Source organism: Sceloporus undulatus, chromosome 1, assembly GCF_019175285.1.
Source record: "Sceloporus undulatus isolate JIND9_A2432 ecotype Alabama chromosome 1, SceUnd_v1.1, whole genome shotgun sequence".
Taxonomy (NCBI): domain Eukaryota; kingdom Metazoa; phylum Chordata; class Lepidosauria; order Squamata; family Phrynosomatidae; genus Sceloporus; species Sceloporus undulatus.
This window is the reverse complement of record NC_056522.1, coordinates 161,520,562-161,534,792: the sequence shown is the minus strand read 5'-3', so window position 1 is coordinate 161,534,792 and position 14,231 is coordinate 161,520,562. Positions and strand designations below refer to the sequence as shown.

Here is a 14,231-nt window from a genome sequence, read left to right as displayed (position 1 = left end):
TAAGCACAGATTGTGCTTGTAGTAAGAGCCTTCTTATTTAAGGATGTTTCAGTGGCAATGGAGGGGAGAAATACTTGCAAGTAGGCAAAGAATTTGCCTGCCAATATTGCCACATACACCCATAAAAACAGTTCCAGCATCCCTAATTGTATGCTTGTTATCAATCACTCCTAGATTACATACGGATTTTTCTTTTCTAAATTTCTAGTATGGATACTGAAAACTGATTTACTTCTCTGCCAAGGAGATCAGCAGGTTTTGCTAAAAAAAAAAAACCTCTTATAACTGGGTGGTTATGTCACACAAAGGTAATCACTCCATTAAATATGCTTTATGCATCTTGAATAAAGTTGTTTTAATAAAGGGTGAGTGTCACAGGATCTACTGTGCATGACACGTTACCTGCACCTCTGAGAGATTTATGTTGTAGGCACAGTGGAGGCCTTATGCCGCCTTTGCCAGTGCTGCAGCAAAAACCCAAATGACATCATCAAGGCCAAGGCCAGTAAACACTAGCAGTCCCTGAAGCACAAGTTTGGAACACTTTTTTAAGATGATTTGTTATGGAAACTGCTGTTTCAGCTTGTTGCTTGCATTTGCGGTAGGTTAAATTTTTAGAAAGGCAAGATAAATCACTGCTGCCCAGCCTTTGACAAATTGATGGGAACTTGCCTGCACATTCCTAATTCATACCTTTTGGCCTTGATGCTTCCTAGTGTCAAAACATGCCACAAAGGAAATATTTGTAGGGGATTCGATGGGGGGGGGGGGGACAACAGCAACAAATGAAGAATGGAATTTTGTTGGTTGGCATGGGGCTTCATAAGGATGGTGGACGGTGTTATCAGTGATCCCCAAAAGCTAATGTGATTAATTAGATTCTGACTATAAGAGAGGGCCTGGCTCTGAAGTATGTACAGTACATTCAACAGCCAGGCCATGAAATGTCCATCAACAGGGACAAGGAAACAGCAACTTTTTTAATGCTGTTGGGCCCCAACTCCCATTACCTTTACCCTGCCACTGGCCATGATGGCCTGGGTGATGGAGGCAACACCAATTGAGGGGTGTGGGTTCCCCCAACTTTATTGAAGAGAGTGTTTCAATCCATACAGCAGGTGGGGGTCTGTGTCTAATTGTTTCCACCGATTTTAAACTTTTTCATTCAGGCTTTGTCAGAGCATTTCTTCCCAAACAATGGATAGTCTGAGACCCTCAGAACCAAGAGTATCATTTTAGCTAGGAAAACCTGACTTCTAGGAGGGTGTTCAGAAGCAGAAAAGTAGTAGGTGAAAAATATATTCAGCCATTTCCCTATCTTCTGATTCCCCATTCCAAGTTATCCCTCCCCCCCCCTTTCACACAAACAAATACACACTCACTGTGGGGTTCCAAACACATCCAAAAGAGCCACCAGACTTTGCTTATTGCAGTATTGTATGTTAGCACTTAAATAACAGCAAGTGGGCATCTCATCCCCTTCCTTTAGAAGCCAGTTTCAAATTTCTGTGGGAATGGTGATGATGAGCAAACAGAAATCAGCAAGAGGGGGACAGATATTATTTTCAGCAAGGTTTTAAAAGTAAAAAGCATTCTGTGTACATTTATCTGGTGTTAACACCACTAAACAGACTGTATTTGTTCAGAACAAGCATGCATGGACTGCACAATAAATTTCATAAATATGCTCGGGGGTACAATTTTATCTACCAAGTTGGGGTGCGGCGATGTTGGGGCCCTCCATCATCCTGGCACACTGACTGTGCAGGAAAACATATTTTTGTAGGTTATTCATCCGACCACAAATAAAGTGGGGAGTATTAGATCTCATTGGAAGAAGCTCCGATAACACTAAATGGGAAAAAGCCCTTTGCCAGAGGTTGTGGCAAACACACACACGAGTCAGATTGGACGGGGTGTGCAAAATGTGGGGCTGGGGTACAGTACATGTAACACCCTGTGGCTGTTTTTGTGGCCCTTGATTTTTCAGACTCCAGAGTCACCCTTTCTTGGGCCAGGGGAAAGGGAACTCCAGAAAGGGTGACTTGACCGTCCTGGAACCCTCCTGAGAGGTGATTTTCCTTTAAATAGGTTGTAGGGCCCACCTGAAACTGTTTGGTTTAAAAATAAAAAACACTGTCAAAAAACAGACACGGATGTCCAACCACTTTCAAGATTTGTCTGTTGTGTGTGTTTTAGATACAGTGTGCTCTTGTTTTACATGGGGGATCCGTTTTGGCCCCCCCCCCCCGCATAAAAAAAAACCTGTTATGGGCACACGCACCATTGTTTCTTCAAGTGCATGGCGCCGGAGAAGCAGTGCTGCTTTCAGCATTTGCTGAAAGCAGCGTATATGTGTCACGTATGACACGGTGGCACTGTAGTCAGTGCAGCCATACGAGAGTCCAAAGAGTTTTAAACCACAGCCCTCAGACCCAACAGCTTACCACCATTGGACATGTTGTCATTTCTAACTTATGGCAACCCTAAGTGAACCTATCACAGAGTTTTCTGGCAAGATTTGTCTAGAGAAGGTTTGCCTTTGTCTTCCTCTGAGGCTGAAAGAATGTGACTTGCTGAAGGTCAATCAGTGGTTTCCATAGCCCAGCAGGGATTCAAACCCTGGTCTCCCAGAGTATGTCCATTGCTCAAACCACTACACCATGCTGGCTCCCACAAATGGATTAGAGTCAGTGTTAAGAAAGAGATTAAGAAAACTACTACTACTACTACTACTACTAATAATATAATAATAATAAACAGACCAGTAGTATAGGAAAGCTTTGTATGTTCACATTCTTTGAAACCAGATGAACATAACGACAGTAATAAGGAGCATGTAACAAGATAAACACAAAGATCAGAGGATGATTTTGAAACCTAGCGGCTTCTCTAGTTTTTTTAACAGTATCATTCAGGGGTGAAGGACCTTCTAGTGAGGAGAAAGCCATTCCTTCAGGAACTGCCTCTCCAGGCACTCCAGTGTCCTTGATATTGGCATGGTGTTAGCTACCAAGGAAACCCAACTTTCCCAGGCATGTGGAGCCTCTAGGAACCCTGGCTTCAGGGTTTACGGGCACCTCAAAGCAGGGGTCTCAAACAAGCGGTGTGTGTGCCCTCATGTCCTCACAGAGTATACAGTAGACTCCTTGAGTTGCTACTTACACATGCTAAGAAGCTTGGCATATGTCTCTAGGGACCAATTACAACACACACACCACACACACACACACCACACCACCTTTTATGAAAAGGTGATATGCCCGTGGTGCTCTTATGGGGGGGGGCCTCAAAGGAAGGCCATGGCTAGGTGGCCTGAAGCTCGATGAAGCCCGAATATCAGAGGATCCCCATTTTGGGAATAATTGATGGGGAATAATAGAATCATAGAGTTGGAAGAGACCTCAAATGGTGTCACTTTTCTGACCAGCATAATGTCTACGTTTCATGGATGCATACAACACCTGGACTATAAGGCTGAATACACAGATGTGGGCACAACCACATTTCACACACAAAACACACACTGTACACAAAAAGCATGCATGGAGAGCCACTTAATGCATTATGAAACAGTAAACCTGGGCTTGCAACAAGAAGCTACGACAGTTCTGAAGCTCTCACAACCAACTATATCTGTGTGGCATATTTATTTGTAATACCGCACTGCAATCTATTGAATGGCGCGCATGCCCATGGTGTGCATATGCCGCGCTCCACAGCACAAGCTCCATTCTACTGAATGGGGCTTGAGCTTACGCCATATTTGCCTTACACGGGGGAGTCCGGAACAGATCCCTGTGTAAGGCAAGGCTTCACTGTACAAATTTTCACATTCATACGTCACATGATGCTTTTTGGTTGAACAAACATAATAAAGAGAAATCTTAAATCCATCAATTTTGTGCAGACTGTCACATCAAAAAGCAGGTGTTCCACACAATAATTCCTGAAGCATAAATTTGTGTTCCACGCCCTTAAGGTGGGTTAAGAGTGCCCAAAACAGATTAGGCCCCATTCAAAATCCAAAACAAAGGACAAAGCAACAGACCGACAGATAGAGCAGCATCCTACCGCTCCTTTCAGCACTGGATTGGCACTGCGGCTCGATCCTGCATTATGCTGCTCCTTTTTAGAGTGGCAAAAAACTGCCCTTTCTGCAGCAGCGACGGCTTTTCAACTTTTCTGGTGCAGCACATCTAAATGTTGCACCAAAGAAATTGTTTGACACTACCCGCTGGGTGGTGTGGGCGGGTGGGTAGGTGGTGTGACGTACATTAGGGCAGAGTCAGGGTGTGCGCGCGTGTGGTCGCCAAGCCCACACTCCACCTCGATGCGGCTCTTTCTAGTCTGTAGAGGCCCAAAGAGAACAGATTAATTGTTACAGAGGGTGTGCACGCGCACGCGCGCGCACACACAACACCTTCTCTTCTTTCCCAAATATCTCATGTCATGCAGATAGATGCAAAGTGTTTTTACAGCAATGAAAATAATGAGTGGAGAGCAAGACAATATATGTATATTTCTATGTGTCTCAGCAACAAAATTTCTGCAGCTTTTGTGGCAACATGTAGGCGTAGGTTCTTATCAACTGATTGAAAAAAATATCAGAAAGAAGGCATATGCAGTTCCCTCATGTACTTAATATGTTTTAAAAGTCATGTACAAAAACAATCACATGGTTACATTCTCTTAGTTACCATGGTTAACAGATTGTTTTTCCCCCTCCCTATGAAAAATAGCAGCTGTCTGCAACAGACCCTAAGAAGCAAATCAGGTATATAATCTTTATACCTTATGGAAGAGAATTTCAACCATCGATGATTCCATAATTTCATTACAGTTTATCTTTCTTCGGATGAAGGTTGAATGTGTGCATGTGTGAGTCTGTGCCATTCTGCAGGTCTACAGGGGATGCAGGAGATGCTATGCTTTTACTTTGTGCCAACTCCAGGGAGGAAAATGACTGGGCTTATGTGAAAACCATCTCCATGCATCAAGTAGTTTGTTTGTTTTTTGTTTTAAAAAAGAATGCCACCATTACAATGGACTGCTGATGACAAGCCACGGCCAAAACATAATACCCAGGGGGAAACTATATTACAGTACACAGCAGGGTGGGAATGAGAAGTCTATGCAAAAGATCACCTGCAAATGAAACACTTCTCCCTTAACTGAGCACAGACAGGTGAAAAACAGTACGCCTTACCTTTTGTCTGCAGCCCAGTCAAAACACGAGGATATCTCACGCTAGAAAGAAATGGCTGGTGAATCTGCAAAAGAAGCCCCACCCCACAAATTAAAATCATTACACAGAAAAGGTTTGCTCTTCTACGTCTAAATAATCTCCCATCCCTGAATTCAGGTTTTTAAAAATGCCACAAAAATCCATGCAAAAATTTACCACCACCCCCACATTACAAAAAAAATCTTCATAACCAAATATATCTCAACCCTGTGCCTCACATACAGAGTCTGACTTCCTCTAATATTTATACATCCTGGCACCTAATAGCAAAAAAAGCTCAGCGTTGCAGGTATTTAACAAAAGGAATTCACATAAAGCTGATGGTAAAACAAAGGGTAGGGATAAAAGGGAGAATCATTACCAGTTCCTGTGCTGCAATACCACAAAGGCATATCCTTAAGTAACTGCAGCATATCATTCTCCCAAAGCAGCGTTGAGATCCGTGAGCTCATGTCTACCTCCAGCGACCCAGTCTGCCAGCACCAGCTTGTAGCTTCGGCAAATGTGCCGGGAGAGGGGAAGGAAAACTCAAATGATCAAGTCCGCTCGCGTGTGAAAAAGGAAAGAGGCCGAGTGGGAAAACACAGAGGAGCTCGCTGGCACCAGAATTTTCCAGAAAGATGGCAAGCAGCAGCCTCGCCATCATTCACTTACAATGGGATGCTGCCTCTCCTCAGCTTAGCAGCCTGTCGAAAGGATTCCTGGTACCGAATGCCTGCAAAGCATTTTAATTAAACCAACACAAACGTGTCCTCAGTAATCAGGCTCTAATCTGAAGAATACTGTCAACTGGCTTGCTTTTATGTCAGTGGCAAAAGCATAGATAGACAAAAGAGCACTGTAGTCTGTGCAAATTTTAACCCAGATTCCTTTTTTAAAAAATGTTTTACCCTCAGTACTATGTACTGGTAATATTCTACCCCCCACCCCCCCCCCCCTTGATTTCTTTTTCTTTGTACTTCCACGTGTTTTCTCCCTGACTCACAAAAGAAATACAAGACTATTTTCCAAACATGATAACAGTGTGAAAGAAGTCTGAGCCACAAACAAAAGTTGCCACTAGATTTCTGCCATAAGTCAATATCCACTCCTATAGCTAGAGACACAAACACACTGGATAACCACAAACCTTCTGCTGGGGATTGAAAACATTCAGGAACATGCTGTGTAGGTAGGTAAAATCATGCAACTGAATGAGTGTTTCAAGATGAGCCTTCCTACTGAATCACCGCAGAGATTATATACATATAAGTCATCACAGTTGGTGAAATATTTTTTGTTTGGGTTAAGCGGAGGGCAGCAGATGGTGCTCAAATGTGATCTGATTTTATTATTTCTGTTCTTTCAGATTGCTGCCAAACCTATGTATGTTTTCTCAAAAGTAATCTCCCAAATTCTATAGGACTAACTTTTGGTAACGATGCATTGGTGTAGCCACCATGCTGTTCAGAAATCTAGTTGCCTATTGATTTGTTTTGTTTGCGGCAAAGAAATAATTGGCAAGTGATTGGGAAGTGCTTTGGAAAGATTATCTTCTGTGTATTTGTTAGGCTTCGTCCCCTTTGAGAAGCTGAGAGAAATAATGAAGAAAATTAATCCCCTTTTAATCTGCTGTATAAGAATGTGTCTGACAATAAGTCTATTTGGCCTAAATCCTATAGTAATTTTCATCTAGCTAGATCCACTGAAAAGGTGGAACTCATGTAAAAGTTTCCATTGTTTCTACTCTATGGGTCTACTCTAGTGGAAATTATTTATATAGACTACTGAATATAGAGATGAGTATAAAGAATATTCTTTCTCTTAATGAATATGAATACAATTCAGTTACAAAAGTGTCTCATAAATAATACTAATTCTGGATTAGAAATTCTGATATATACTTAATTCTTCCTAAAAATAGTAATAGATTTTAGGAAGTTAATTTTTTTTAAAAAAAATAAATTGCCTCATAGTTGAAAGGATCCAACCCAAGTAGTTATTGGTCCAAAACATACTGCAGAAATAATCCGTTTGAGACCACTTTGACTGCCTTGGCTCAATGCTAGGGAATTCTGGGAACTGTAGTTTTGTGAGACATTTTAGTCTTCTCTGTCAGAGAGCTCTGGTGCCACAATAAATTGCAATTCCTAGGATTTCCTAGCATGATCCAGGGCTGTTAAAGCAGTCTCAAACTGATTATTTCTGCAGTGTGTTTTGGACCATTGTTACAATTGTGCTTTTAAATAGTAACTTTCCATCCTCCTTCTCAGAATGTAAAATAGTTACTTTTGGTTACATTTTTTAAAATCCATCTCAATGTTTTTCATTAGACAAGGTGTAGGGCAAGCCAGCCCCTGAATTAGGCCTCCGCCAATGTATGACCAAGCCATGTCCCCATGGCTATTAAAATAACTAAAATAGTTACAGTTGCATCACAAAAAGAGTCAAGGTATATGTCATTAAGCGTGTAGTTATACCTTCATTGTTGGAAATTTACTGACTTCCAACTAACTGGTATTTGTAACTAGTTATTTCCACTGCGTTAACATTGGTTATATATTCTTGTAGCACATAATGTCTAGTACAACTCTCCCAAGAGTCATGAGTTTGAGTATTTCCAGTTTCCTAATCCAGGACATTGGTTTGGCATAGGGATTTTCTTTTCATTTTTCCACTTTCATGGAGATCCTGTGGCCCTAATCCCAGTGAATGTGACAGACCCACTGTATATAGATATTCCAAAATCCCCCCCCCAAAAAAATCTAATAAATCCAAAATAGAATCCCAGAATTTCAGATAAGAGATAACAACCTGTAGTAGGTTCTATGGAATGGGAGCAGAAGTGACTAGAATGAGACATATGCCTCTCTCTTTTCGTAGCATTCACCATGTTTTGCACCTATGTATCTCCAGGCTGTATTCTAGGAGGCCTACACAGTTTAACTCCACTCTCTGAAAGTCTGGCCCATATTCTGAGAAAACAGTCATACCTGATGGCTTGTTGCTCCCACATCAATGGAGTATGATTCTGCTCTGGATTTTGGTGTACAGTTTAAAGGAGCCATCCAAAGTGCTTGACTCATCCCCAAATAGTTTCAGCACTTTGGATACTCCTTCTAAGTGCAGAGCAAATTAACCACTCTCACTGACATGGTAACCATGAGCACCAGTACGTGAATCAACCTTAATCATTATGGCACGATCATTTTATTCGACTCAGCCAGGCAGTGACCTGTTCTTTAAAGGTTGATTACATACTGATATTTCTGAAAATGAGTGTATGGGTTGGTTGGATAACAATCTTGACCTGAGTCAACAAGGCTGTCAGATCCAGCAGACTCAGGGCAATGCCCTTTATATCCATTTGGCATTGGGTCTTTCTCTTTCCTCCTGCCTTCTACTTCCAGATTATCGTCTTTTCTAGTGAGTTTTCTAGCCATGCTTTCTCATGTGTGGCCAAAAAATCTGGGCTAATAGGATGGATTCCCTATTCCATTCCACACTTCAAACCCACGCAATGGCTTTCAGAGAAGTGATGTTTACCATACCTGAAATTATGCAGATTATTTTCAAAAGAGCCATGTCTAGGACTGTGGCTGCAGGAGGATGATCTAGAGTGGTTTTGCTGCCCCAATGGGAAAGATCCATGGGCCACCCCTCTCCTGCCATGCTAAGATAATGGCTGGCATCTTGTTAGTGCATAAACAATGGAAGACATATTATGCTTGTATGTTTCTTTTTCTTTTCTTTCTCTTTGTCATTGGAGAAATTGGTATTTTCCTCTTTCCACAATGGACTCCCTGTTGTGCTATGATAGCCTCTAGCCCATAACACAATGCTTGGTGGAGAACAGCACAGACTGGAGAAGCATGGCATGCCCCCAAGCCAGTTGATATAAGGGGGATAGCAGATGAAGATCAATGACATCATCATTGAGACCTGGAGGATCCCAGTAGATCTAGGTGGAAGATTCCTCAGTCAGCACATTATAGGATATAGTCAGATGCTTTTACCCCCTCCCCCCCCATCCACTTCATTAGATAAAGAATGGTTGAGGCATGTTATCTCGGTGCAATAGTGAGCCCTGGAGTAGTGAGGGGGGGAGTAGCAGAATTCCTGACCAATAGACTTAGCACAAATATGCATGCACTAATATATAAAAGAATCCAGGTAAAAATATTCTTTTCCTTTTTGTATTCTGTTTGCCCTTAATACATCTTGGAATCCATCTCTACAGAGATGGAAGAACAGTGGGCCCTTGTTTTACACACATACAATTTATTGAGTAGCCCAAGGGCCGTTTCAAAATACTAGTAACATAATAAAAAAGCAGTATCACACAGCTATATATAAAATGTAAATACAGTGCACTAGGTGCAATAATAAAATAAAACCTCCATACAATATAAATACATATGCATAACCCTTGTTATCCACTGGGGTTTGGTTCCAGGATCCCCCGTGAATACCAAAATCCATGAATGTTCAAGTCCCATTAAATATAATGGCATAACAAAATGGTGTCCCTTATATAAAATGGAAAAGCAAAGTTGGATGTTTGGAATTTATACCTTTTTTTTTAAAAACATTTTCAAGACATGGATGCTTGAATCCATGGATAAAAAAATCCATGGATAAGAAGGGCCGACTGTATAGATGAGGGAGGAATAGTCACTGTCATGATTCAATCAGAATTAAGGCAAAAGTGAGACTGACACTCTTACACTTTTAATTTAGATCTGCTAACATTCAACTGTTAGGTCCATCTAGGGTAGACATTGAAGACACTGTGGCATGTACGTAAGTGTCCAACTAACCATTCATCAATTGATTTAATGGACCTACTTTAGTTAGGACTAGCAATTGTATTTAGGTGACAGGTTGCTTTTCTGCCAACAGCATACGCAATAAAAGCAGCATACACAATAAAAACTAATAAAAATCAATTAAACAAGCATTTAAAATCACAGTTAAAAGTAACAAAGCACAGAGGGACAGAACATAGCCTCTACAGATAGCAATTCCACAAAGGGTTTTTAAAAAAATGAAAATAGATTATTTTTAAATAAAAAAAACTTTTGCATCCATCTGCGAAGATTAAAGAAATCATTGCGGAGCTTCCAGGTTCAGGGGCAAGGAGCTACTCTACTGATAGCAGTGATGCCTGGTGGAATGCAAGGCAGATAAGTGTAACTGGGGAAGGAATCACTACAGATAGAGTCAAGGGGGTAGGTGCAGGGAAAGTGAATGAGACTGAGTTTTCATCCCATCCTTCTCCGTTACAATTTTGCATAAGTAATACATTACAATGGTAGCATCAAACTGAATTTGACAACTGTGTCTTCAATTAGTTTGAAGGGCTGGGTTTTGTGACACTTGGTTTTGGGTGGCCTCATCCATCCCTTTCCTGATTAAAGAAATTACTTTAATTCTGCCCATACAGAAGCCATAAGAGAATAGAACTCTCACAACTAATGCTACAAATAGTCTTCACAAGCAGCAGCCTATCCAATCAAATGCAACCCTCACTATAAAGTGTTCGACCAACACTCAGGTTGCAAAATTTGAGGCAACATTGGAAAATAAATATTTACGGAGTACTCCACAACTTTCCGTGAACCGTACTTGCAGCTGATAGGTTACACTTCACAATTTGGGGAGCCTGCATAAATATAACTTCTCCCTTCTCATGAAAATCAACAAATCCTAATGAGACTCCTGTTTTCCTGGTCACAGAATGAAATGGTCCCTGCTCATTTATTTAGCAACCACAGGTGCATATTTAGACAGACCTAAAGCAATGCATCTCAGCATACCTGGGTGCTGTAGTCCCTGCCTTTTGTTCCCATCCTTACTCCCTTTGGATGGAAACTACAGCTGAAAGCCCTGAAACACACAAACAAGCTGCTGTATTGCATGAGTGATTTCTTTTTTTTTTAAAGAGGATCCTTTGTAAAGGAGGTTAAGGCAGAAGCCATCTCTATTACCCATCTCTATGGTAACTTGCATAGAAAGAGATTGCATATTAGAAAGAAAAAAAGCAACAGGGAAGTGAGAAGAAAGAAGGATTTCAGGCTAGGTAGTCAGCTAGAAAAACAAAACAGAACCCAAAGTTTCTGAAATCATTCTGGAAATTTTCAGTTGGATAAAAGGACTGCTTTTCTTTGCCTTACTGTCTTACATTTCTTCACAGGGAGCCAACATATGAGTACCTTATCTGCCCATCTCATTTTGGCAAGAAGGCCTTTCCAGCTCTTCAGAACTGGATTGGCCACTTCTGTGCTTCCCAGATTATTCTGAACTCTCAGCACTTTTCATCCTCTTTCTCTGTCTTACACGCTGCTCACTTTCCTTAGCTAATGACACAGCAAACGCACCAACCGTCCTTCTGTTTATCTTAGGACCCTTCAGTACTAAGACCATCCACACAGTTTCTGTGATAATACCTCTGTTGTGCAACATCCCAAATTATTGTGCAGACGTTGTACTGCAGAATTATTCCTTCTCCCTCCTCGGCTCATATCGGGGTCTCTACTTCTCCCTTTACTCTCCTTCCCCATAGATGACATGACTGTGTAATTGACTTTGACACTCTGCAACACTTCTCTCTCTCTCTCTCTCTCTCTTTCTATGCCCCACTTCCTTTTTGGATTGTCTTCAATGTACCATTTATTTTGTCCTATCCATAGCCCATTTTCTGGGAAAACTGTAACTCTGGATGCATCTACACTGCAGAAATAATGCAGTTTGACACCACTTCAAGTGCTGTAGCTTCATCCTATGCAATTCTGGGTTTTGCAATTTTACAATATCTCTAGCCTTCTCGGCAAATGAATGCTGGTGTCCTCCAAAACTACAAATCCCAGGACTCTAGGGTGGAGCCATGGCAGTTGAAATGGCATCAAGCTGCATTATTGCTACCATGTAGATGCACCCTCGGTCTTTGTTTTGTTTATGAAAGCATTTTATTATCCATTGTATAACATTATTCACACTCTACATGTGATGATTTGATGAAACATACTGATTTCTGGGCCAGTTCTACTAATCTGCTCAGGACTACAGATGTCAGAGTTTCCTCTAATATCAGAGAGAAATCCCATCTCAGTCACTTGGATTCTGAAAAATCATAAAACCTTAACAGAGGAAAATAGGAATGTTAAGAGATCTGTGTCCAGCAAGTATACTATCAATGGGCCCATACAGACAGGCCAAAATAAAGCTGCTTTGGGTCACTTTGGAGGTATGCTGTTTTAATGATGCATGCATCCTGAGAGTCCGGAAGCTGCGCCAAAGCTATGCTGCACTCCTTAGGACTGGAGTGTGGCTTTGGCATGGCTTCCAGCCTCTTAGGATGCATGCATCATTAAAACAGCATATCTCCAAAGTGTCTCGAATCAGCTTTATTTTGGCCTGTCTGTATGAGGCCAATAATAAGAAACTAAGTACCTCCTACATCCGATGTTGTTAAGGTACAGATGACCAATGCCTGTCAGGCAACACCCCCCCCCCCAAAAAAATAAGCAAAATGCAATGCAAAATGTTGTATATTTTTAGACATACAACATATCACCTGTTAGTATCTTTTATTTCATGTTTCAGGAAAGAAGCAACTGTACTGAATTAAGAAATTAGGTTACTTCTGTGTTGCTAGAAATGAGGGTATTTATCCATTGGGAACAATACTGAGAGATTAACTCACTTTACATTAGGCCACTGTAACATTTTCCCTCGAAATACTTTCTGTGTAGTAGTTTGAGCATTGGACTAGGACTTTGGGAGACCCACTAGGCCATGGAAACCCAATGGGTGATCTCAGCAAATTACACATACACATACACACACCCCTCACCAAGAAAATCCTGTGAACTTCCTTAGGGTCACCCTAAGTGAGAAATGACTTAAAGGCACACATCAACAAAGAACAGTTTATCTGCAGAGATTATCGCATGTGCCTTATCCTGTCTTTTTCCCAATGGAATACACACATGTGTAATTTCAAAGACGGGTCTTATTCTATTCTCCCATATGTAACCCAGGCTTATCCCGCAGTTTTTCAAGGACAGGAAAATCCCGCCCTTGAAAAGCCATGGGATAATAATAATAATAATAGTTTATTTTTATCCCGCTTTTCCAACTTTGATCAAAGCGGCGTACAGATTTAGATAAAAAATACATCAAGATAAAACAATTAAAACAGCATTTAAAAACAATCACAATAACAACAATAGGGTCAGCTGAGTTGCATGTGCATTATCCCACATGCAATCCATATGCAACCCAGGATAAGCCACTGGGAATAGGACAGGATATGGCGTGTGTGATAATCTTCTGCTTCTTCTTCTTTTACAATTGGAAACCTTTAGAAATCATACCTGGCACAAATGGTTATACGCTCCCACTAATTTCAAAGGCAGTTGGGGTACTTTGAATAATACTGTGTAGCTGTTTAATTTCTTTTGGAAAGAGTATGAACGTGCTGATTCGTTATGTTCAGTTCCTGAAAATCACAAATACCAAATGGCGCATACCATAGACTTTAAAATATCATTCATGGAACGAACCATTTCATAGGTCAGAATGTTGTACAGATCAGAATCTGGTGACCACTTTCATTTCTTCTAAGTCTAGTACTAAAATACAAAGTGTGGCAATTGTCATGAAGCTTTCATGAAAATGAGTGCTTATTATCCTGCCAAGTTATGAATTAGGCCATGGTAGGGGTCAGCATCTACTAAAAGCCTGAGGAATATTATTTTACACTCTGCGTGCATCTACACTGTAGAAATAATGACACCACTTTTACTCCCATGGCTACATCCTACAGAATATTGGAATTTATAGTTTTATGCGACACTATCAATGTTTGGCAGAGAAGGCTAAAGTCTTTGTAAAACTCCAAAAACCAGGATTCCATAGGATGAAACTACAGCTTAAAGTGCTGTCATGCTGCATTATTTATTATACCATATCAGGGCTAGCCTGAAGAGGGAGTGAATAC

The 14,231-nt window shown here is 41.0% G+C and overlaps 1 protein-coding gene across 1 annotated transcript in view; it reads right to left on the bottom strand.

Moving 5' to 3' along the window:
- MAP2 (microtubule associated protein 2) overlaps positions 1–14,231 on the bottom strand; it is a 329,228-nt gene that overhangs the window by 183,515 nt on the left and 131,482 nt on the right. The window contains 1 exon segment of the mRNA XM_042447021.1: positions 5,210–5,273. The gene's annotated coding sequence lies outside the window, so the exon portion shown is untranslated.